This window comes from Aedes albopictus, chromosome 3 (genome assembly GCF_035046485.1).
Source record: "Aedes albopictus strain Foshan chromosome 3, AalbF5, whole genome shotgun sequence".
NCBI lineage: Eukaryota > Metazoa > Arthropoda > Insecta > Diptera > Culicidae > Aedes > Aedes albopictus.
Genome location: NC_085138.1, coordinates 147768531 through 147794993, shown reverse-complemented (window position 1 = coordinate 147794993; position 26463 = coordinate 147768531). Strand labels below are relative to the sequence as shown.

The 26463-nt window shown below is 40.8% G+C and overlaps 1 protein-coding gene across 1 annotated transcript in view; it reads right to left on the bottom strand.

Moving 5' to 3' along the window:
* Window positions 1-26463, bottom strand: part of LOC115266033 (uncharacterized) — a 521849-nt gene that overhangs the window by 324419 nt on the left and 170967 nt on the right. The gene's annotated exons all lie outside the window — the stretch shown is intronic.

The following is a 26463-nucleotide window of genomic DNA, read 5'->3' as shown; positions in this document are numbered from 1 at the left end:
CTCGTCCATGTGTTTACACTGGAGAGTCGCATTCGCCGTTAGGGCTGTCACCTGCACTTTTTTGCCGAATACCTTCTGAGCTAGTGTCTTGTAGGAAGTGCCTTTCTTGGCCACCTCCTTCTCAAGCACTAGCATCATCTCTCCAGTCCTGGTACGCCGAATGCTTTTCACTTCCGAGCCCAGCGACCGACGATTTTTGCGTGGCATGACCCTCAGCAACTCGGAGTATGTATCCGCCTCAGTTTCGAAGATCAGCCCGTCCATCCGTTCGCGCTTGCGGGCTGGTTTCATTTTTCTCAACTTCTTCTTCTTCTTTCTAACCGTAATCCAAGGGTTCTCATTCCCTTGGTCTGGCTGGCCCCCGTTTCTCTCAGGGTTGGCCTCCTGGAGTTAAGTTTCCCTTGCGCGTTTCGCAACCGACTTGGGCGCCTGATTGCTGGCGCTGGTCGTCCCTTTCTTCCTCTTTGGCTATCCGCCCGCCTCTGCCAGACGGATCTTGCTCCCCGCGGTCCGCGTTTCCTCGGCAGGTTTCAGCCATGCAGCTCGAGCCGTAGAGCGGTTTGGCCTCTCCGCAAAGGCTCACGCGAATGAGTTCAACTTCGCGCTGTTCCTTCTACCTCTCCAATCTTGATCACAAGATTTATGGATTAAGTAGTCATATTTGTTGACATTAGCCCATTAGTCGTTTCAAGTGACCTCACTAAGAGGATAGAATGTCTTCACTACCAGCTCAATTGTGCGTAGTTACATAAGCGTGTACCATTTCAGTTACCAATTACAAAGCAATACCAGTATGCCGAAATCAGGAACTTACTGGCGTAGTTTCTGATGTACCGTGATTTCGGGTGAAATTGATCAGTGAGGTGAAATTGATCGATGTGAGGGGCATTTTTATTTGTCGAAAATAACGCTCTAAACTTAAAACAATATGTGGAAAATTGCCATCATCTGCCTCAAGGGTTATTTAATAATGAGTTCACATGTTTTGTTGCCAATTAGACACACATTTTTGTATTAAATCCAATATTTACCAATATTGTGTGTTAGGCGAACTTCAAAGACACTTTCAAACTTTTGTTACCGTTTTATCACTGTATTTTACTGGAATATCAGATTTTTGATTTCCTCAGGAATTTCAGAGATTTTTTCGGTACTTCTTCCTGAGATTTCTTCAGAAACTCGTCCTGGAATTCCCTTAGGAGTTGCTCCTGGGACTTCTTTAGGATTTTTCCTGGGATTCCTCCAGGAATTCTTCCAGGATACCTCTGGGTATTCCTGCAGGGATTTCTCTAAAAATTTCTACAGGGATTCGTCCAGGAATTGCTCCAGAGATCCCTCTAGGAATTCTTACTGAAATTCCTCCAGTGATTCTTCTACAGATACCTCAAAGAATTCCTCTAGAGAATATTTTCGTATTTTATTATTCGTAAAGGAATAGATTTTTATAGGGATTCTCCCAGGGATTTCTTCAGGAATTCCTCCAGGATTTCATTTAAGGACTCCTCCAGGAATACCTTCAAGAATTCCACCAGGAAATCCTTCCGAAATTCCTCCGGAATTGATCCAGGATAACCTCCACAAATTCCTTTAGAAATTACTACGGCATTTCTCCAATAAATCCTTCATGGATTCCTTCAGAAATTCCCCCAGGAATTTTTACTTAATTTATTCTAAAAGGATTCCCCAGGGATTTCTCCAGGAATTCCTCCAGAATTTCATTTAGGGAGCTTCTCCAGGAATACCTTCAATAATTCCACCAAGAATTACATCAGCAATTCCTTCTGAAATTCCTCCGGAATTGGTTCAGGATTACCTCCAGTAATTCCTTGAGAAATTACTACGGTATTTCTCCAGTAAATCCTTCAGGGATCCCTCCAGAAATTCCCCCAGGATTTTTACCCTTAATTCATCCAGACATTATTCCAAGTATTTCTCCAGAAGCTTCTCCAGGAGTTCTTCCTGAAGCAGTTCTTCCACACAAGTCACTCTTTCTTTGCTGATTGGTTTTGTTTGATTTTTATTAGGGTTTTATTACACCAATAATTAAAACTCACAGTTTTATGACTACTTTTATGAAACCCATTGATGAAATGTTTTATAGCATAGTTGAAGATATCCATAAAGCCAGATTTTAAGAGTAAACAAAACTCTCCGATATGTAAACCTCCTGGCATTCATTATTACCCCAATAAAACTGTTGAAACTCTCAACAGATGGCGATCCGTTCGATTTGTAACGACATCTATTGGTGGAAAAACAGAATCTACGACACTGCTAGGTTTATTGTGTTCATCATAAAAGTAAACTTGCTTCCGTTTTATTTTCGCTAATTATGGTCGTCGCCATATTGAATAACTAAATGACGTGAATGGAAAATAGTTAATTTAGCTCAAATAAGCAATGCATTGATCGTTTGCCACCGTTTCCATAACATGCTCAGTGCTCACATAAATAAATTCTCGCAGCTGATTTTTCTCGTGATTCGAGACAGTTTTACTAAATTAACAAATTGATGTATTTCATTCCAAGATGATAATATTCATTATTTTCGAAGCGCATTAATTTTATGCTTCTGCAGCCCCAATATTCACGGTAAAGTTGAATGCGCATAAGCTTACCAACACAATACCCAAGCAACACACATGTCATATAAGAGTTACGACAGCGCAAGTTTTGGTTGTATAGAAGTTAATTTGACGTAATTTTAACTTGATATTAGATAAACGTCAAGTTAACTTCTATACAACCAAAACTTGCGCTGCCGTAACTCTTATATGACAAGCGTGTTACTTGGGTAACTACTAAAATATTACTTTGAAATGATCGCTTGCTACTTACGAATGATGTTTCCTCCTGAGCTTTACGTGCCATCGAAGAAGCTTCTCTGCATCTTGAGTTGTCATAGTTTTTGTTAAAAAAACAACATCAACATAACCTCTTTTCATGAATGGAAATTTTTTAAACTAGGTTTTAAAACAGTTTTTTTGGTACTCTTACGGTTTGCAATACCTCTCCGAGAGTGGTCCACTTAGCCGGAAGATGCTCTTAAAGAGGTTATCAAGAGGTTTTGATGTATACATCAGTTTTATTGCAAGTTTTATAGAATTGATCATGAAGATCTCTTATAGAGCCGAACAAAACTTAAAATGTTACTTGGGCTGGCATTCTCTCGGGCATTTCTCCTGGGACTTCTCCAGGAATTTCACCAAGAATTCCTCCAGGAATTACCTCAAGTATTTCTTCAGAAATTCATCCAGGAATTGATCCAGAAATGCCTTCGGAAAGTCAGTAATTCATCCAGAAAATTCTCCAGAAACTCCACAAATAATTCCTTCAGTTATTTACCAGGAATTCCTTCAGGGGTTCCTCTGAGGATTCCTCCAGAAGTTTCCCTGGGAATTTCTCTAGAAATTTCTTTAGAAGGTTTCGTTCCTGGATTCCTGTAGAGATTCTTCCAGGGATAGTTCTACGGAATTTTCCCAGGAATTCCTCTAGAGATTTCTCCTAAGGTTTTTCCAGAAATTGCTTCAGGGAATCTTCCAGGTATTCCTACAAGAAACTTTCCAAGAATTTCTCCAGAAATTTCTCTAAGGATTTCTTCAGGAATTCCTCGAAAGGTTTGTTCAGAAATTTCTCCGGGGACTCATCCCAGAACTCCTCTAGGAATTCTTCCAGGGTTTCCTCCGGGTATTCATTTAGGAATTCCTCCAGATATTTTAGAAATTTCTCCACGAACTCATCCAGGAATTTCTCCAGATATTTCGCTAGTAATACATCTAGGGATTGCTCCGGGAATTCTTTCAGAAGTCGCTCCCAGAATTCCTCTAGAGATTCCACTAGGAATTCATTCATGGATTTTGTTTTTTGGTTTTATTAACGTGTATTTTAACACTAGTCTAGTCTTGTCTAGTCTACACATACACAGCCAATCATTGAAAGAATCCAGAAAAATTATAGAAACGACTACTTCAATATTTTTTCTTGTCATTATTAATGATTGCAGTACATCGCAGATGCATTGCAAGCATTAAAGCGGCCAGGCTTACTGTGCAGCGTTTTTAATTCAACAATGAAAAAAAAAATGAGTGGGGACATCTCGATGCTAAGAAGGTTGATGTCACCCCTTGGTCCTTGCTGCTTCCTGGGAGTGGCACAGGTATTTAGTCCGTGTCCTGGCCCTAGTGCTTAGGCTTATTAACGTGTATTTTAACACTGAGCTTATTCTACACTAGTCCAGAGATTGCTTCAGGCATTCGTGCCGGAATTTCTCCGGGGGTGCCTTAAGGAAGTCATCCAGTTATATCTTCAGAAATTCCTCCAGGGATGGCTTTCTCCAGGGATTCAGCCAGGAAGTTGTCCAGCAGTTCGTCCATGATTTCCTCCAGAGAATCCTCTAGGAATTGCTTCAGGGATTTCTCCTGGGATTTCTCCAGGCATTTTTTCAAGAATTCCTCTTGGGGTTCCTCCAGGAATTCTTCCAAATTCCTTCAAGGATTCCTCCAAAAAATTGTCTACGAATTCCTCCAGCCCCGACCCTCTCTAGCTACGCCAATGTTGAGGGGGTTTGAACTTACGGTACAAAGTCCTTTTTTGCTGATGGCAGTTCCCGAAACTGTATTTATTCTGCCTTGCTCGGACTCGGACTTTGCCTACCCGAGACTACACTTGATGTTAGGAAAACAATCATGCTTTACGTATATAATTGCGTAGGGGTATTAGGGGCATAATGGACACCCTAAGCGAATGAGTATGTTAGGCCTGTATAACAGACAAAAACTTAACATATTATCAGCTGGCTTACAACTTTAACCTGTTTCCTACGTATTTCAATCATTAACAGCTGGTAAAATGTCATTATTGTGAAGAAATAATGAATTGAAAACCGTGTGTTCTTTGGGGCTGGCAGCAAAGGTACGGGGCGAAATGGACACCCATCGGGGCATAATGGACACCCCTGCATATTTTATGCTGTATCTTTGAGAATATCGACCAGTTAAGTAATTTGCCAACGGAGATCAATACCACAGATATAATACTCCATCTTAGACGAGTTTACATAACTTCAAAGTTAATTAAATAAATTTTAGGCTAAAATAATCGGATTGAATTTTTTCAAACTCTTTAAAACGTCTAACAGTATGCAACGCGCGTACATCCATTCATAATTGCCAGTGTTAATTTCGCCCCGAATAGACTACAACATTGAAATTGCTAATTACGGTGTGTTCTGATCAAAAATATAATAATTCATCCATTGCTAAATCTACGTATACATGTAGATAAGCTAACAATTCACTTGTTTGTATGGTGGAAACACTCAATCTCTCGTGATACGTTATTTGCTGCTGCTTCGAAATTATAAGAAATCCACCATATGAAAAACATACTTCAATTTCAATGATATTTTGGTTATTTTAAAGGAACATAAATGGTACTTTTGAAAAATAGAACAATGGCATGTTCCTTTACACTTATGCATTGAAAGTTTTACATAAAAGTCAACGGTTTCGGCAAAAACGGGGGTGTCCATTTCGCCCCGGGTGTCCATTATGCCCCTAATCCCCCTACTAACCTATTATGGACAGATAAATACTGATACTTCAAGAACTCACGTGCATTCTTATTGCAGAACACATTCTCTAATTTGACAGAGCTTTGCAACTAGCCTAAATCTCCGGGTTTTTCTGTGTTGTCCTGGGACTAAACTAGAAGAAACACATCGATCGGGTTAGAGTTCGACAATGGACCAGATCTTCAGCGTCCAACAAATCCTTCAGAAATGCCGTGAACACCAAATCCTAACGCATCACTTGTTCATCAACATCAAGGCGCCATGTGACAGTAAGTCAGACTGATAAAAGCCACGATGAATGATGTACACAGCTGCGAAAGAATTTGAAGCGAACTGTGCCAAATGAACATCAAAATATGTTTCCGCAAACCTAATATCTTAAAGACTCAGCAGTTGCCAGTTGCCTGCAAAGTTTTACCCATCTAACTTGTTTCACCTCATTCCGCCATAACATATTTCCTTAATACTCACCTTTTTGGAAATTTTATCACGCATATAATTTGATTTGTCATCCTGTTCAAATATTTGTGTTCCACAAACATCGCGCTTGCATTCCAAGACGGTCGGTCAGTCAGTCAACCAACGCCTCATCGCCGCATTTCCACGACTTGAAGCAAGAGAACGCAACAACAGAAGCGGAAATACCACCCTCATCTAAATTGTGTGCATAAATCTAATTAAGGTAATTTACCAAGCAAACTGGAATAACGTGAAAAAAGGCGAAAAAATGAACGAGAATTCTTCAAACGAGGCGCTCGTCAGCACTTTTTCGCGCTGCTTTGTATTGGCGTGGCCTATACACAAAAAGAAGAGTGCAAAAGTGGGACTGTTGTACATAGTGATAAACGGGAAGAAAGTAGAAAGGTATCACCGCCGTCGTCCCTGCCCGTCGTCACCGACTGGTACGCAACTGCCTTTTTTCCAGCACCGCCATCGTTATTAGGTTAATAAAAAACAGGAAATGAAATTCTTTTTTCTCCCGGTGCCATCAAGCTGCAGTCCTTCCAGGAATGCTGGTGACGCTGGCGAAGCCAAGAAAAGAACATCAACAATAAAGATGGTGTGATGATCAATTACACGCGCCGTGTGATGTTTTAAAGCCGTTGAGTAATGAGCTCGGACGAAGGTGGGGACGCGTGGTAGTTTATTACGACGGGTGGTAGCTGGTGACAAATCTTGATTTAATGCTGCAAAAATCCTAGCGAATAATTTGATGCGGCCTAGTGAAAAATATTCATTCTGATGTTCTTCATATTTCAGGATTTTTTCAGGGATTCATGCAGGAGTGCCTTCAGGCATTTCTTCAGTAGTTTTTCTTGTGGGATTTTAGCGAAAAAAATCAACAAATTTCCAAACATTTCTACAGTAGGTCAGAGGTTTCTCCTGAATTTCTATAGGGATTCATCCAGGAAGCTCATCAGAGATATTAGACATATTCTTGCAGTAACTCCTTGTGCTTCCTGGAATTTCACTCTTTCATTCAGGAGTTCTTTCAGGGATTCCTTAAGAAAATCTGCTAGAGGTTTCTGCTGGAGGCAATTCAAAAAATTTCTTGAGAGATTTCTTCAGGAATTTCTCCAAGAAGTCCTTCAAAGATTCCTCCAGAAATTCTTCCAGGAACTCCTCCTGGGATTCCTCCGGGGATTCCTCCAGGAACTCCTTCGGGGATTCCTCCAGGAACTCCTTCGGGGATTCCTCCAGGAACTCCTTCGGGGATTTCTCCAGGAGCTCCTTCGTGGATTCCTCCAGGAATTCCTTCGGGGATTCCTCCAGGAACTTCTTCGGGGATTCCTCCAGGAACTCCTTCGGGGATTCCTCCAGGAACTTCTTCGAGGATTCCTCCAGGAACTCCTTCGGGGATTCCTCCAGGAACTCCTTCGGGGATTCCTCCAGGAACTCCTTCGGGGATTTCTCCAGGAACTCCTTCGGGGATTCCTCCAGGAACTCCTTCGGGGATTCCTCCAGGAACTCCTTCGGGGATTCCTCCAGGAACTCCTTCGGGGATTCCTCCAGGAACTCCTCCGGGGATTCCTCCAGGAACTCCTCCGGGGATTCCTCCAGGAACTCCTTCGGGGATTCCTCCAGGAACTCCTTCGGGGATTCCTCCAGGAACTCCTCCGGGGATTCCTCCAGGAACTCCTCCGGGGATTCCTCCAGGAACTCCTCCGGGGATTCCTCCAGGAACTCCTCCGGGGATTCCTCCAGGAACTCCTCCGGGGATTCCTCCAGGAACTCCTCCGGGGATTCCTCCAGGAACTCCTCCGGGGATTCCTCCAGGAACTCCTCCGGGGATTCCTCCAGGAACTCCTCCGGGGATTCCTCCAGGAACTCCTCCGGGGATTCCTCCAGGAACTCCTCCGGGGATTCCTCCAGGAACTCCTCCGGGGATTCCTCCAGGAACTCCTCCGGGGATTCCTCCAGGAACTCCTCCGGGGATTCCTCCAGGAACTCCTCCGGGGATTCCTCCAGGAACTCCTCCGGGGATTCCTCCAGGAACTCCTCCGGGGATTCCTCCAGGAACTCCTCCGGGGATTCCTCCAGGAACTCCTCCGGGGATTCCTCCAGGAACTCCTCCGGGGATTCCTCCAGGAACTCCTCCGGGGATTCCTCCAGGAACTCCTCCGGGGATTCCTCCAGGAACTCCTCCGGGGATTCCTCCAGGAACTCCTCCGGGGATTCCTCCAGGAACTCCTCCGGGGATTCCTCCAGGAACTCCTCCGGGGATTCCTCCAGGAACTCCTCCGGGGATTCCTCCAGGAACTCCTCCGGGGATTCCTCCAGGAACTCCTCCAGGGATTCCTCCAGGAACTCCTCCGGGGATTCCTCCAGGAACTCCTCCGGGGATTCCTCCAGGAACTCCTCCGGGGATTCCTCCAGGAACTCCTCCGGGGATTCCTCCAGGAACTCCTCCGGGGATTCCTCCAGGAACTCCTCCGGGGATTCCTCCAGGAACTCCTCCGGGGATTCCTCCAGGAACTCCTCCGGGGATTCCTCCAGGAACTCCTCCGGGGATTCCTCCAGGAACTTCTCCAGGGATTCCTCCAGGAACTCCTCCGGGGATTCCTCCAGGAACTCCTCCGGGGATTCCTCCAGGAACTCCTCCGGGGATTCCTCCAGGAACTCCTCCGGGGATCCCTTCTAGGATTCCTCCAGGAACTCCTTCGGGGATTTCTCCAGGGATTCCTCCAGGAACTCCTCCAGGAGTTCATCCTGGAACTCCTCCAGGAGTTCATCCAGGAACTCCTCCAGGAGTTCATCCAGGAACTCCTCCAGGAGTTCATCCAGGAACTCCTCCAGGAGTTCATCCAGGAACTCCTCCAGGAGTTCATCCAGGAACTCCTCCAGGAGTTCATCCAGGAACTCCTCCAGGAGTTCATCCAGGAACTCCTCCTGGGATTCCTCCAGGAACTCCTCCAGGGATTGCTCCAGAAACTCCTTCGGGGATTTCTCTAGGGATTCCTCCAGGAGTTCATCCAGGAACTCCTTCAGGAGTTCATCGAGGAACTCCTTCAAGAGTTCATCCAGGAACTCCTTCAGGAGTTCATCCAGGAACTCCTCCTGGGATTCCTCCAGGAACTCCTCCGGGGATTCCTCCTGGGATTCCTCCAGGAACTCCTTCGGGGATTTCTCCAGGGATTCCTCCAGGAACCCCTCCAGGAGTTCATTCAGGAACTCCTCCAGGAGTTCATCCAGGAACTCTTACTGGGATTCCTCCAGGATCTCCTTCGGGGATTCATCCAGGAACTTCTCCAGGGATTCCTCCAGGAACTCTTCCAGAGATCGTACAGCGCTATCGACTGAAATTCTTTTTAACCGGGGAAGTTTTTCGGCTTGGCAGTCATCAAACGCACAGCTCCTTCTATCGCTAATCTATTTATGGGGTGCAGCTTTTCTGGACGCTATCATGGAAACTGTAGTGGTATCGAAGTTTCCGGAGCTTGTGCCGCGAATTGCATTTCGTCGTCAATGGAATCAAAAAAAAAATCGAACAGATTACATGAGGAATTTCCTAGACATTCTTGGACATAGAGTAACTTCGACATACACATGCACATTTCGATATACACGTTGGCAGTTATTTACTGTGGAAGTGCTCATATAGAACTTAGCTGAGAAGTAGGAAGATGAAGTAGAAGAAGAAGAAGAAGAAGAAGAAGTAGAAGAAAAAGAAGAAGAAGAAGAAGAAGTTTGTACTTCCGGAAACCAACCACTCAACCTTTCGAATTCTATATTATTTCCCTAAAATCACTTTCAATTTTTCAAGTTTCATATAAAGTTTTTATCTCCGCGACCAAAATGACAACAAGTTTTAGCTTTCGTAACACACTCTCTACATTCGAATTACTCTGCAGCCAGGGAGAAATCACGTCCAGCAAAGATAGCTTCATTAGTAGATGTTGGCATAAGCAATTAGTGAGTGAGAGCTTTGAATTGATAGGTACTGTGTGAATAAATTAGGTTCTCACTCTCTATACCAGTGTTTCCCAAACTTGTTGGAGGAATCGCCCCCTTGGAGCTTGGGAAAAATATTTTCGCCCCCCTATTAATGTTTCTATAGTACAAGGCTGATACTGTGCTAAGCTGAAGCCCGAAGGATTCGTTATGGACATATTCATTATCATTGAAAGCAGTTTTCTTGTTCAAAAATGAAATCTCCGTAGTGAAAATTTATTCACTGAATTGTGGGTACAAACATTTGCTTTCCGAGCGAGAAAACTGCTTTCGTATTTTCGAAGATGATGATTATTTGAATGACGAATCCTTTCAACATTAAAAGCCCATTATTTGACGCTATACTGTGGCAAAACCAGTAGTGGCAGTAATGTATTGATCTAAAATAGTATCACTCTGATTTTCATTGCATGGTTTTGTAAACGCATCGATTTTTTTTTTGCATTTGAATAAACAATTTTGAACCCTTATGCGCAACTACTTCATCGTCAAAACCGAGTTGCAAGTCCATACTGCAATCAGTGCCCTAATACGGAGGAGGACTTAGAGCACAAACTCGCCGGCTGCCCAAGGATCAGTGCTCTGTGGAATCATCTCCTTTCTAGGTTGGAGACAAATATAGGAAGGAGGATGACTTTCATCAGTCTAAAAATACCGGAATTGAAGAATATGAATAGGCGTTGCCGATACCAGGCTCTAAAAGCATTTATTACCTATGTAAATTTTATTTTAGACGCCAATGACCAAAAAACAGTAGAGGCATTAAATTTTGTTTTAAATTGTGTTTTCGTTTGATCCAAATGTATGTGTATTTAGTTGATTAGTTCTAATAAATGTGTTTACAAAAAAAAACCCTTTTGATCGTTCTTACATAAGTTTTGAAATGATGTTTGTGCTATATTTTTGAAGGTCTCAGGCCATTCGGCTGAAGGCCATTGGGCCAAATGGTCATTGGGTCTTTTTTGCCGTTACGTCCCCACTGAGACACAGTACGCTTTTCAGCTTAGTGTTCTATGAGCACTTCCACTGTTATTAACTGAGAGCTTCCTTTGCCAATGACCATTTTCCATTTGTATGAACTTTTCCTTCTTTGTAACATAGGCTGTTCTTTCTTGTATTATTGTTAAAATAGTTTCTTACAATAATAGTTGAAGAAGATGATAACAACACATCCGTTTACAGATAACTGCTAAATATCTATTAGTCCTGATGACAATTCAGCCTAATGTCCATTCCGCCTAATGACCTTCGGCCTAATGACCCAGCATCATTCTTGAACAGTTGTTCATCAAGCAAAATAGAACGATCTGTGAACACTTATGATCTATTATGATTTAACGAGATGTTCTACCAGTGTTCTAAAAAGAATGGTTTTCAACCCCGATGTCAATTTCAAACATTGTTTCAATTGTTTGACAAAAATATCTTTCATGCAAAAAGCATAACTCAGAAATATATTGGGGTGTTTGCAATTGTAGTCAGTTTTTCTCAGTAAAGAAAAGCTTGTGATCCAAACTGACAAGCTTCATATGGAATGGAGTGCTTCCTATGTTTAAATTATATTATTAAATAAGTAGACATGCTGCAGTCATTTGCAGCAGTTTTGAGGGAATTTAACAATGAATTCCTGGAAAGTTTTCAAACTTACTCTTAGTAATGCAAAGTTTGGAATTCATCCAGGAAGCTTCTCTGAAATATTTTCAAAGTATTATGACGAACTTCATCCGAAAAGTGTTCGTCTGAAACTTCATGTTTTTGGTTGAAGATTTCATGAAGACATCTACCAATGAATTAAAAATAAATTTTCTCGTTAAGTCAAGAAACCTATCTCCTTACATAATTTTGATGAAAATCAATCAAGAATGTTCGCCATAAAAGTTTTTTGACGTATGTTTGTTAGATTTCCAGAAACCATAGAATTTGCTTTGGAAATTCATGTAGTAGTCTCACTACTCTCACTTTACTTGTTTTCTAGGAATTTTTGCAAAAAAGTTCACATGAACACCAAAAATTCTGTAAAATTAAGTCGAATTCTAAGTATGAAGCATTATTTCAATAATCCCAGAAACAAAACATCTAAAAATGTCAGAGGGTTTCATTATTCAGTTAACATTCTGGACCCGTGTAAACTATTTATATTTTCCAATCATTTGAAAAATCGCCCCCCTTCTTAGTATTTTCGCCCCCCAATTTTGGGTTTTCAAATTTTCGCCCCCTTCGGTATGGTTTTCGCCCACTAGGGGGCGATTTCGCCCACTTTGGGAATCACTGCTCTATACGATGAATACTAATTAGATGCAATATATGAGATGAGGATGCTATGAAGAGGGGCAATCATGCAGGTGTCTTATACAGCATCTTCTCTAATTTCATATACACAACATAGAAGTCATCACCTAGCTTATCATTTGAAAACGAAACAACCTATACCACTTCAAATTTAAAGCTTAAAAATTGCTTTATTTTCAAACGTTGATATTGTAATCTTCATGAATTCCATCCTGCAAAGCTTATACCAAACCACAAACCCCCCACTAATCTTTTCACACCTACACGATGTGGTCGTAAAGCAATTTTAAAATTTGCAAACTGTTGTAAACAATTCCACCGGCGATCGCTTTGCTTGCTAGCAGCAAATCAGAACTGCCTAGTATCATGACGTGCAGCTAAGCGGATACAGACACCTTAATCTTCCGTGTGTAAAATCCCCATTCCCCTCGGCAATTGGTATACCTACCTAGATAACCCTTTCCAATTCGTGTGGATTGCGCCAACACCGATATCGGTATGGGTACGAGAAAGTTTCACACCGCCCATTCTGTGCATAACATTGCTCGAAAGTATACGTAGAACGCTACATGAGCCGTATTATACTAGATTGAACTCTACCGGGGAAAACTTTTGCTCCAATAAAAAAGCGTACAGCAATAACGCTAGTTGCCGAGTCTAGCTGGAGTCGCGCCTTCATCTCGAAATCGGAGGTGTGACACCGGGAAATTTATGAACAAAGTTCGTCAGGCGAGTGACTTTCGGTGGATTATCGATGTCCTATCATCATCCGTGAGAACGTTCGATTCGGTGAAGCTTCGAATATCACCGAAGAGAATCGATAATTGGTTGAGAATAAAGCCATTTTTATTCTAGGGAGGTTGCAATTTTTGGGACTCGAGACACTTGCATTGGATGCTTGCTAAAACTTTCAACTTAACCGAAGCATTACTTGATGCAGACAAAGTTAGAAAGTTGTAGTTTCCGTTATGATGGAATTTATATTCAGCCGAGGTGAATTCCATGTCTAGACGGATGGTATGACAATGTGGTACTCGAGAGCAGTGCTGAAAATTTCAATTCGTCATATCTAAATTCAATCACCTACAGCTCATTTTAGAAGCTGAACCTGAGAATATGGTATATGAAAAACTTGTGCGGCTAGACCAGTTCTGCAAAAAAGTCACGGAAAAACCGCTATTTTTCAAATATTTAAGGTAAATGTCACGGACTACCTTTGAAAAATGCCAAATGATATTCACCGTGAATATCATTGGCATTTTTCGAAGGTAGTCCGTGACATTATTTTATTTATTTATTTATTTATTTATTCATAATAATTCTTGTGACGTAAGACTTCGTCTTTTTTTGTTGTCACAAAATGATTTCAAATGGAATATTACATAATTCATTTCCTTATGGTACACTACTTTAACTTGTTTCTGAAGGTTCCGTTTATACACTATCTAATTCATGTTGCAGAATGTGGAGAGAAGATCCCGCTTGAATCCAATAAGAGAAGTACACAATTTAATACTGATGGGTAACGCATTCCAATGTACAATGCTTCTCACAAAAAACGATTGGCCATAATACACAGAGTTATGATGAGGTATACTATAATTCATAGTGCGCGGTAATCGCATTCGAGTTATTTTAGAGAATAAATAGCTTGGAGTCTCAGAACTTATTATCCTTTTAAATTTTAGACATAATATATATTCAAAGAATCTCCAAAATGAACAACCAAGTAATGTTTTATGCAAATGTGTAACTCTTGAAAATCTTGAGAGGTTATAAACATAACGTACACATCTATTCAGAGCTAATCTCAATCTGTTCATTATAGTCAAGGACGCATTACTGTAAATAAAATCACAGAAAATAAAATGAGGTAATATAAGCGTTTTTAAAAGTTTAATCTTAGTTTGGATATCGAGATGCCTAGTTGTTAGATTCAATTGTTTTAAGGCGTAATATATTTTTCTAAGTCTAGAGTTCGGGGTGAGAAACGCGATCTGTTGATTAGCATTGCTTTTGTTTTAGCTGGATTCACCATTCATAGGTTTCTTCTGGACCATTCGAGTAGTTTTTGTAAATCAGAATTTATCTTTCTTGCCATTTCATTAATGTTTATGTTTTTATCACTGCATAGATAAATTTGCACGTCGTCTGCAAAAAGGTGAATAGAGCAATACTCCAAAACTGATGGCAAATCATAAATGAAGAGAGAAAATAACAATGGTCCCAGAATCGAACCTTGTGGTATGCCAGATTTGATTTCACCGAAAGACGAAAATTCTCTATTATGAAAAACAGTCTGGGATCGACCAGTTAAATAGGATTTTTATTTTTATTTTATTTTATTTTATGATAATTTGTTAAGCAATTTGCGATGAGACACACGATCAAAGGCTTTTGCGAAGTCAATTAATAGTAGTATAGCTATTCCTTTTCTATCGATTGCTTGAGCAATATCGTCATGTACTTTTAATAGAGCAGTACTTGTACTGTGCTGTTTCCTAAAACCAGATTGAAACTGATTCAAAAAATTCATCCTACTTATGAAGGCGCACATCTGGCATTTCAACAATTTTTCGAACACTTTGGAAAGCGAACACAATAAACTGATCGGTCTAAGATTAGACACATCAGAACAATTATTCTTTTTTTTAATGGGAATAATCTTCACTTGATTCCATTTAGCTGGAAATTTGGACGTAGCAATGATTTTGTTGAACAAATATTTGAATAGAGAAATTGCTAGCGGTAAAATAATCTTAATAAACTTAATTGAAATGTTATCTAGTCCCATAGCATTAGACTTGATGTCGAACACAGCATTTACAATATCAGTATCTTCAACCTCATGAAAAATAAATCCATGAGGGTTTATAGCATAGTTTTGCATAGGATGACTATCTGAGGTAAAATTGGAAGAAAAATAACTATTAATTTCGTTTGAAGACGCATCACAAACATTGTCATATGTTTTGTTTTTTGAAATCCCAAGTTTCCTTACATTACTCCACAATTGTTTATTAGGTAGATTTGTATTTATCGAACGTTTCTCATAATCTTCTTTAGCACTTCTTATCATAAAAGTTACTCTATTTCTAGCTCTTTTGTATTCCATAGAGTTAGTAGTTGTTTTGTCCTGCAGTCAATTCTTATAAGCAATATTCCTAGCGATAATTACTCGCTCAATATCAATGTTGAACCACGAATTTTTCTTTGCTTTCACTTTCCTTAAGGGTATGAAAGTATCATGTAAAAATATCAGTTTCTCATTCAGAAATTCTAGTAGTAGATCAGGATCGCTGAGTGATAAATAATCATTCCAGTTTATTCTGTTAAAGGCATCTTGCAAGGCATGTGCATCAAAATGAGCGTAGTCGCGAAAGAACATATCCGTATTTTCTTTAGAAGAATCTATTTTCAGCGACACAAATATCATATCGTGGTGCGATACACCAGGCATAGATATTTGATCATGCTTAAGCACTTAACTCGGAGAATCTGAACAAAGATCTAACAAAGAGCATCCCGTTTGATGAAAAAAGGTGGGTTCACTGTTTATGCAAACATATGACATGCTAGAGATAGTATTGTTGAACCGTTTTTGTCTACTGCTTCTCTTCAGCAGGTCAGTATTAAAGTCACCAATGAAAAAGGTACTTTCGTATTTTACAGTGAATTCATCTAAATGGTGAAGTAGAGTATTTGAGCAATCTACCTCAGGAGGATTGTAATATATTCCTAGCATAAAACGCTCAGTGCCACTAAAAATGTCGAAGCACATGAACTAAGTTGTACGAACGTCGCTGTCCTCAATAGCTGACGTTCTTAAAATTCGACAAACTAGGTTTTTTCGAACATATACGCAAATTCCTCCTCCATGGCGGTTACGATCATTTCTGTTAATATTGTAGCCTTCAATAGCAATGCTTTGGCTTTCAATAGAAGCGTCCAACCATGTCTCTGTCATACAGATTATGTCCAACTTGCAATCTAGGAAATTTAGTTTAAGCTCATTGAATTTTGTGTATCGTCGAGACGTCAAACTTTGCACGTTAATGTGACCAATATTCAAACATTTAGAATCTAAAGCAGACCTCAAAACATCCCTGGGAATAAGCGGGGAAGCATTGACACTGTTAACGTCAACCAGCATTGTAAATGAGAGAAGCTTGGATCAAGCGAACATCATCCTCCTAACACGCACAACATGAAAAAGTTAAAGCTACCAGGAACCATAGACTAATATTATAAACTAACATTTTTATCAAAATAACATAACAATCTGTAGTGCAGATAAATGGCAAATGATAGGAAATAGGCCATATTCCAACAACAACAACAGTTTCAAACAGCAATTTAAGCAACAGCAGTAGCAGCAGGTACCCAACAGCAACAGCAGCAACCTCGAAGTCCAGCAGCAACCCCAACAGCAAAAACTTTCAGGAAGAAATCACGGATAATGTGGGATAGGAATCAAGGAGTATAGTGATCTAGCTAGGAAGGGTAAAAAAAAATCAAATGTATAACTTTTAGGAGCGGATGGATTCATAGGACAATAAGGAGGTGAATCATGGATAAAAAGTAAAGGAGAGAGAAAACTATTTGGATAGGTATGTACTGAGCAGTATCAATTTATCGAGACGATCTACTACGACGGCATCGGTTGTCTTGTTGATCATAACAGAAACTAATCCATTCCTTGTGAATACTCTGTGTATTCGTCCCTCATTCCGGAGCTGGATGGCAGCGTTCAGTATTCGCCTGGTTAGTGGTAACATTCGCTCATTCACGTAGATGCGATCATTGCTCCCAAAGCCAATAATGTGATCAAGTGCCAAAGATTGACGATGCAGATACTTTTTGAAGAAGTCGTTTCGTGTTTCGCGGAATGCGAATTGGCAAAGGATTGGAGGTGAAGAACCAAGCCGTAGAGGGTATCTGGATAGGCTCCTTAGATGAACCATCGTCTCTGTTGTTTCACCGACGCCTATACTGCGAGCAATACTGTGGTAGATGTGAAGTAAATCTTCATTTCGTCGATATGGAATGCCCGTAATAACAAGATCATGTGCTGTCTCCAATCGATCCAACTGCTGCAATTTGGTTAGATGAGCAGAACGAACGTCATTCACTGTCTTGGTAAGATTGGTCACACTATCGTTGTAATCCTTCTTCAGGGCATCGATGTGTCGTTGCAGACATACAATACGGTCGTCAAGATTTTTCACGTAGGAATCGAGGGATGCTTCCAGCCACTTCGTTAAAGTGGAGATCATACGATGTATCTCCTTCCTCAAAACATCCAGTTGCAATTCGTTGCTTCTATTGTTGTTGTTTTGACGGTATCCAGCTTGCGATTGTTTGTTTTGACTCATAGCTCCGACAAAAAATTATAGCGAGTGTGACAGAGCAAATGATATAATCTTCTGAAGGGATGTTTGTTTGGACAGGCAATCGGATTAAAAGTAGTTTTTATGAAATTAATTGAACATGTTGCAATGTTCTTTCACATTGCCCTACAGGAGATGACCTTTAGCAACGTAAGTCAGCGAGTTGTTGGAATTTTCAGGCACATAGCAATAGAAAAGCCACCACTTTTATCTACACCAACTCGATATATCACTCGATTGCACACATTCCTTCAGGAACATCATTAGCCTTAAATATTCGAAAAATATCGTGTTTTCCGTGACTTTCTTGCAGAACTGGTTCAGCCGCACAAGTTTTTCATATGCCATATTCTCAGGTTCAGCTTCTAAAATGAGCTGTAGGTGATTGAATTTAGATATGACGAATTGAAATTTTCAACACTGCTCGAGAGTGTTTTAAGAGCAAGCTTGTTAAAACTTCAACATGGCTGACATGACTTTTGTACCTACTAACGATTTTAAGTGCACCAGAGACGGTCTTGGTGGTCAACCGCTTCTGATTCGTATGCAGAAGGTCCTGGGTTCAATCCCGGGCCTGTCCCTTTCCTCTTACTTTGTATCTTTCTATATACTTTTTCTCTCCTCTCTACAGGGGCTTTTTTACTATCGTACAAATAGGTACGAAGGTTCTCAGAATTTGATGAAATTAGAGTAGGATTAATTTATATATGAACAAAAACTAAATTAAAACAAAATCATAGTCGCCTAATTTTCCGGAAAACTCCAGTGGAATACATACATTTTCCACAGACACCACCTACTTTGAAAAAATCATAAATCAAGAACGAAGCATCGTAGATACATTTTTTTGTGAAATCATAAGAAAATTTTCTCAGCAATTTAAAAGAAATTCAAAATAAAAATTGTTTTCCACAAAATTGTCCACTGTTGAGGAAAATCGGTTGGGAATGTCGGAAAAACTATTTTGAAAGTCCGAAAAAAATCCCAAAAAAACATTTTTGAAATAAAATTTCATATGCTAAATACTGTAAAACTTTCAAGATTTGGTTTTTCTCCGTTCCTGACCAATTCTGTGGAAATTTTCCTGATGTGCTATATGAGCCGTTTTCTTTGAAAAATCATAACTTAATAACGAAGCATTGTAGGTACAATGTATTTTTTTTTGTAAAATCGAAAGCAAATTTTCTCAGCAATTAAAAAAAATACAAAATAAAAATAGTTTTCTACAAAATTTTCCACTTTTGAGGAAAATTGGTTGGAAAAGTCGGAAAAACTTTTTAGGTATTCTTATTAAAATATTTTTGGAAGGGAATTACATAAGTTATGTCCGGTGAAGTTTTCAAAATGTCGTTTTTCTCCGTTCCTGAGTTTTGTCCAATTTTGTGCAAATTAATAATAGAGACTGTCGAAAATCAACCAACATCTGGACAATTTCCACAAAATTGGTCATAACTCAGGAACGGAGTAAAACAACATATTGAAAATTTCACAGGATATAGCTTATGTAATTCCCTTCCAAAATTTTTTTTTAAAGATTTTTTCCAGACTTCCTAAATAGTTTTCCCGACTTTTCCAACCGATTTTCCTCAACAGTAAAAAAAAATTGTGCAACACAACTTTCATTTTTTATTTTTTTTTTTAATTGCTGAGAAAGAGAAAATTTGCCTAACGCCGGCATGGCATAATACACAGAGTTTGTAATTTTCGTTTCAGTGGTGCGAAATACGCTATTCTCACGTCAGCGGGGAAGTTTTTGCTCCCAATACTTTTCCGGAGGTTCTACCCCATTAGGCCGAAAGCCGTTGGGCCGAATGCCGTTAGGCCGAATGTCGTTAGGCCGAATGTCGTTAGGCCGAATGTCGTTAGGCCGAAAGGGTCGTTAGGCCGAAAGGGTCGTTAGGCCGAAAGGGTCGTTAGGCCGAAAGGGTCGTTAGGCCGAAAGGGTCGTTAGGCCGAAAGGGTCGTTAGGCCGAAAGGGTCGTTAGGCCGAAAGGGTCGTTAGGCCGAAAGGGTCGTTAGACCGAAATGATCGTTAGGCCGAATATGCCATTAGGCCAGATGGGTCGGGTCGTTAGGCCGAACTGGTCACTAGACCAAATGGGTGGTAAGGTTAAACGGTTTGCTTAGGCAACTGGATGACTTGTTAGAATCTCAAAATGGCTGCCACAATAGCCGACTCTGGCACTTACTCACAATTTCGAGCGCACAAATCTTTTCATAAACAAAATCAGTGCATCTGAGCTTCTGATTTTAAGCTTATTACAAGTGAGCAAAAACAGAATAATCAAATGCTCTGTTATTTGAAGCTTGCTTCTTGAGATGTGTGCGTCTGAAGTTCTGATACACTGTCGAAGCGGGATTTCAAGACGATTGTCCTTAATGTTTCAGTGAAACGGTCTTCGACCTTGAAATTTTGGTTGGCTTTAAATGATTAATTGAATAAACACACTAATAGTTTTTCGCGTTTTAAAGTCTAAATTATAGTTACACCTGGAACAAATTCAGAGTTTCAGAACGAACATGTTTAACAAGATTAAGTGCAACTGAATCGAGTTCTCTTAAACTTAGAAAGAACAGCCTATGTTTAAATGAAGGAAAAATCTTCGATGAAAAAGTTGTTAGCCGTTATGCTTATAGTGAGTATAAAAGTAAAATTACGAAAAACACCCTATGTTCGGAAGAAGGAAAAACTCTGTTGAGGGCTGTAGTCCTCATAATGAGTAAAACGTTTAAACTAAAAAGAGCAGCAGTAGACTACCACCGTGAAACAGAACAGTTAAACTAGAAAGAGTTTAGAAGAAGTAAAATTTCAGATGAAAAAGATGATAGCTATAATATGTATATGAGTAAAACAGCCTATGTTCAGAAGAAGAAGGAACTCTGATGAAAAAGTTAATGGCTGTAATCTTTATAATGAAAAAAAGAACAGCCTATTTTCAAAAGAAGGAAAAATTTCCGATGAAAAATTTAATAGCTGTTATGGTTATAGTGAGTATAACTGTTAGGCTAGAAGAAAAGCCTATGTACAGAAGAAGGAAAAACTCTTATGCAAAAATAAATGGCTGTAATACTTATAATGAGTAGAATAATCAAACTAGAAAGAACAGCCTATTTTCAAAAGAAGGGAAAATCTCTGATGCAAAAATTAATTGCTGTAATGCTCATGGTGAGTAGAACACTAAAACTAGAGAGAACAGCCTATGTTTAGAAGAAGAAAAAATCTCCGATGGAAAATTTAAAAGCTGTAATGCTTATAGTGAGTACAACTGTTAGACTAGAAGAAAACCTATGTACAGAAGAAGGAAATACTCTTATGAAAAAGTTTATGGTTAAAATTCTTATAATGAGCAGAAAGTTAAACTAGAAAGAACAGCCTATTTTTAAAAGAAGGAAACATCTCCGATGAAAAATTAAATTGCTGTAATGCTCATAGTGAGCAGAACATTAAAACTACAAAGAACAGCCTATGTTTAAAAGAAGGAAAAATCCCCGATGATAAATTTAATAGCTGAAATGATATATTTATTCTACACATGCAATGACCATTTTGCATGTGTATATCGTGTGGCAGGCACGAAGATACTCTATGCTCAAGGAAGTCAAGGAAATTTCCTTTACGAAAAGATCCTGGACCGACCGGGAATCGAACCCGTCACCCTCAGCATGGTCATGCTGAATACCCGTGCGTTTACCGCCTCGGCTATATGGGCCCTTTTTAAGGTTAGGTTTAATAGCCTTTTTGATTTGTATTACATTCATTTACAAGTAGTATAATTATGTTGACAATGTTACTGTATTGAATATCTTTATCCTGTCGATAGCTCTGGTTATGCCCGTTCATCATAACTCTTTTTTTCTAGCTAAAAATAAGCTTTTTCAAGATGCTATATTTTTTCTACTTCGCCTCCCAAATTGATGTCCCCTACAGTCGACTTTTCTCATGTTTATTTCGTTTTGTGCAATATAAAACGATAAAATCAGTAGACACATATAATGACAACCCATTCGGCCTAACGACCCTTTCGGCCTAACGACTCTTTCGGCCAAACGACTCTTTCGGCCTAACGACTCTTTCGGCCTAACGACCCTTTCGGCCTAACGGCATTCGGCCTAATGGCCCTTTCGGCCTAACGGCATTCGGCCTAACGGCCTGCTACCTTTTCCGGAGAGTAACGACAAATGATCACTGAAAATCGTTTCAACCGGCAGATAATTCATTTTAGTTCAGCTATGTTTTCGCTCACCAAGTTCTCACGAAAAGATCTTTAAGGTGAAACGGGACGCCGTGTTATTTTTCCTATCTTGCCTCTCTTTCTAACAATTTGCCTCGCGATTTTGAAGATGGTAATCTCGAGTTCTATCGCACTGAAGATGCTGAAAAACAATCAGCATATGCACTGCAAGTGAGCATACACAGTGATAGGTTTTTGTTGCAAAATATGAAGTAGAATCTGAGATTACCATCTTAGTAGCAACAGAGCAATGGCGGATATTTCCCCGACCGTCCCGTCCGCCCTTAAAGCAAATTCAGAAAAAAATGCGGCTGCCACGGGATTTGAATCTGGAACATGACTACAACCAAACGCGACACGCGCACTCTAACCACATTACTACGCCGACTACACAGAAGAGGGAGAAAATTTGCTCCATGAAAGCTACCATCGTTGGCATTCTTCATTACACCAACAAAGCTAGCCATGAAAATGATTGACACTTCTTAGATCAATTTGAAAGACCATTCTTCATTGCACCAACAAAGCTAGCCATGATAATGTTTGACAATTCTCAGGTCATTTTGACAGACAACACACATGCACGAAAAAGACGGATCATATATTCTACTTTATCGACATTGTTGCCGTCCTTTTCATGTTCATGTTGCATCTGTCAGAATGACCTGAGAATTGTCAGTCATTTTGAGGTTAGGTTTGTTGGTGTAATAAAGAATACACATGCACGAACAAGACGGGTCATATGTTCTACCTTATCGATCTTGATGCAGTCCTTTTCATGCTCATGTTACATCTGTCAAAATGACCTGAGAGTTGTCAGTCATTTTGAGGTTAGATTCGTTGGTGTAATAAACCCTTGCAGCACTGATTTGTGTTGCGTAATGAACCATTACAGCACTGTTTTCAGTTTTGATCAAGTTCTTGATGCTTTCTGGACGCAGTTTTGAAAAATTTGTGACAACTGCACATGATCAGACTTTCTTAAACATGGTTATGAACATCAGTGTGCAGTTTGAAAAATTATTCGCAAGCGGTAATTTATGAAATCGCGAAAAAGATACTTTGTACGCAACTCGGTGGAGAATGAAGATTCTCACAGCACGAGTCCTAATTTATCCAACGAGGCTTTCCGAGTTGAATAACTACGATAAGTTGCGTAAACTAGTATTTTGCTCACCTCTTCGTAAGTGAGATTTCGCAAGCCAGATTTTCGCTGAGAACTGGTGTGAGGGAGAATTCGATTTTCGTGAGAATGAGCATAATAAGCATTTGTTCAAGCCGTAGTTCTGTTCTTTACCTGCATTCGACATGCTTACTGCCGTATCATAGCAGTTTGACAACTAAACTGCCCTATATTAGCAATTGTAATGCTAATGCTAAAATATGACAACAGTTGTGTAGCATTTTAAATGCACGGTGTTACGATGCGGATCCCCTCCACGGTGACATAGTGGCCGATGAGGCAATTACTCGTGGTCCAACAGTGAACCACGCCACCGATAGCCGCACACTAGCACGCGAAGATAAGAATGACCAACGGATGACCAGACAACAACAAACGATAGGATACCTCGAACAAAAGATAGAAAACCGAAAGTCATGCTGTAAAGCCAATAGAGTTGTCGAAATTAATTTTCCCTAAAATATAATTGAATTCCTACTAAATATACAGTTCTGGCCTTAAATCTAGTTAAAAGTAAAGTTCAGAAGTGAATTTGAGCCTAAACTACCCGGGTAGAGGCGAAGTACTGGCGATCAAAACGTGATATTGGTTTGATTGATATAAGAGATAAAAGATCTGAAAATAATATCTGAAAATTGTTCCTGGAACATCTGAACAATATCAAAATGTGATATTTCAAGATCAAACGAATAGCTTGCTGCTATTGGTTAGATCTTACAAGATCTAAATATGATCTGATGATGATGTTCCAGGAGTAAATTTTAGATATTATTTTGAGATCTTTTATCTCTCATATCAATCAAACCAATATCGCATTTTGATCTCAATATCATAATATGCTATTATCGAGCTATTTTCCTCTACCCGGGTATAGTCTATCGTAAGAGTTAATAGATTGCCAACTGAATTGTAGCGGAGGTAGAGCCCGGGCTTACGTGCTACAACGTGCAATCTACCTACATCTAATCTTATAAAGCTAATTGAACAACCACTGCAAATACACAGTGGTCCAAAGTGTAGATTCGTGATCCAATTGCAAAAGGTGTTTCACCAAAAATTGTACGTGGAAAAATAGAGAATTTGGAAAATGTTGATAATAAAACTTAAGTTGCAGCTTATAGCTAACCACATCCGTACATTTTCTATAAAACGTGTGTACGTGGATAGGCGTAGTGGATGGAGGTCACGGTAAGACGATGTCCAACTGCGAAATCTGCAACCGTCCTGACTCGGCGGATGCCCAGATGGTTGCCTGCGACAAGTGCCAGTTGTGGGAATACTTCACTTGTGCGGGCGTTGATGAAACCGTCAAGGATCGACAGTATGTATGCAATGATTGCATAACCAAGGTGAGTGCCGATAAATCTAAGCGCGGGAAACACATAAAAGCTGACAAATGGTCCGCCAAATCCGGTGGAAATTCAGCTTCGAGGAAAGGCTCGAAGATTCCTTCGATCCCAGCGAGCCAAACTTCCAGTGCTCGGGCAGCCGCCCTGGAGACCCAAATAAAGATCATCGAGGAAGAGAAGGAGATGATGGAACAGGAGCTGAAGAGAATGGAACTGGAAGAAGAACAGCGTCAGATCGAGGAGAAGAAGCAATTGATAGAGGAAGAACGACGTTTCCGCCAGCGAAAGCTGGACGAACAACGGGCGTTGCTGGCAAAACAGCAATTGATTCGGAGAGAATCGGTCAAGAAGAATGAGCTAATCAAGCGGATGTCGGAGGCCGGAAGCGGATGCGGCAGCAGTACGAGCTTGCTTCCAGATTCACGAGAGAACGTGAAGAGTTGGCTAGCAGGTCAACACACCGATGGAAGATCTTTGGGAAAGATGGTGGAGGAACAAAAAGCTAATAGAGGCCTTCACCCGACAGTTTCTCAAGACCCGTTGGCATACCAGCTACTGCTACCAACATCGCAATCCAGGGTAGCACAAATTACCTCGAAAATGGCTCGTGGTATGCAGGTGGAAAGCTTGTCCCAAACGCTACAGCAATCTCGGTCAAAAATTGTGGTGCAACCATTCCAACGATACGTAGCGAACAATCGATGCTGCGTACTAAGGGGCCGTACACAAATTACGTCACGCTCTTAGGGGGGAGGGGGGGTTATGAAGAACGTTACGACCCTTGCAAAAAATATTGAGGTCCCATACAAAAAGTGTGACATAGGGGGGAGGGGGGTTGAAAAAGATCGATTTTAGCGTGACATAATTTGTGTATCACCCCTAATCAGGCTGTGGCACCGCCAGCATTCCGCGCAGCAGCAGCTTTGTTTCCCATACGTACAGCAGCAACTACGCCATCCGCACAACGGCAGCTCTGGCTACCAGGATGTGGCCCATAGTACATACAGCGCCTGAACAGCAACATGGTGGATATGATCGGTCAGAAGCGACATCGCTCTGGGTGGCCATTGAGCAGCCTTCTCAGCGATATGCAGGGATTCCCGGATCAAGTTATCCAGTGTATCCTCCACAGAACGTTGGTTTTTCGAATCCACAGGTGAATTGGCGGTCCCATCGAAGCCAACAGGAGATTGTGCCTTCGCAAGATCCAGTTCAGCAGCCAGCTATGGCAGAACAATCCGTCGTTCTTCAGTCGCAACAGCTTGCAGCGCGGCAGGTAGTTGAGAAACAGTTGCCAGATTCGATGGCAACTCAATCGACTGGCCTATGTTCATCAGTAGCTATGAACAGTCGACCGCTGCTTGCAGCTACACAAACGCTGAAAACCTGATTAGGCTTCAGCAGTGCCTGACTGGACACGCGAAAGAGTCGGTCTGCAGAAAACTTCTGCTAGCAGAGAGCGTGCCTCACGCTATCGAGACACTGCGTGTACACTACGGTAGACCAGAGCTGCTACTCAAATTGCTCCTCGAAAAGGTTCGTCGTACACCAGGTCCAAGACAAGATAAATTGGAAACGGTTATCGAGTTCGGTTTGGCAGTTGGCAATTTTGTCGATCATCTCCGGGCGGCGCAGTTGCAGCAACTTCTCACCAACCCCATGATGATGCAGGAGTTGGTAGATAGCTCCCAGGCTCGATGAAAATGGAGTGGGCTTCTTTCAAGGACCAACAACCGTTGGCAGACTTAGATACCTTTGGGCGCTTCATGGAAAAGCAGGTCAACGCAGCGAGTTCGGTTAGCTTCGAGCTTCCAGTCCACGAGAAAAGGTATAAGCACGAAAAGCAGAAAGGAAGCGACAGTGCCGGGATCCATGCACATTCGCAAAGCCATAGTCCAAGCAGTAAACCGAATTCGTCAGGACAACTTCGGAAGCCGACTAAAATCTGTGGTGTCTGTACTCGCGAAGGTCACAGGGCGGCGGATTGCTCTCAGTT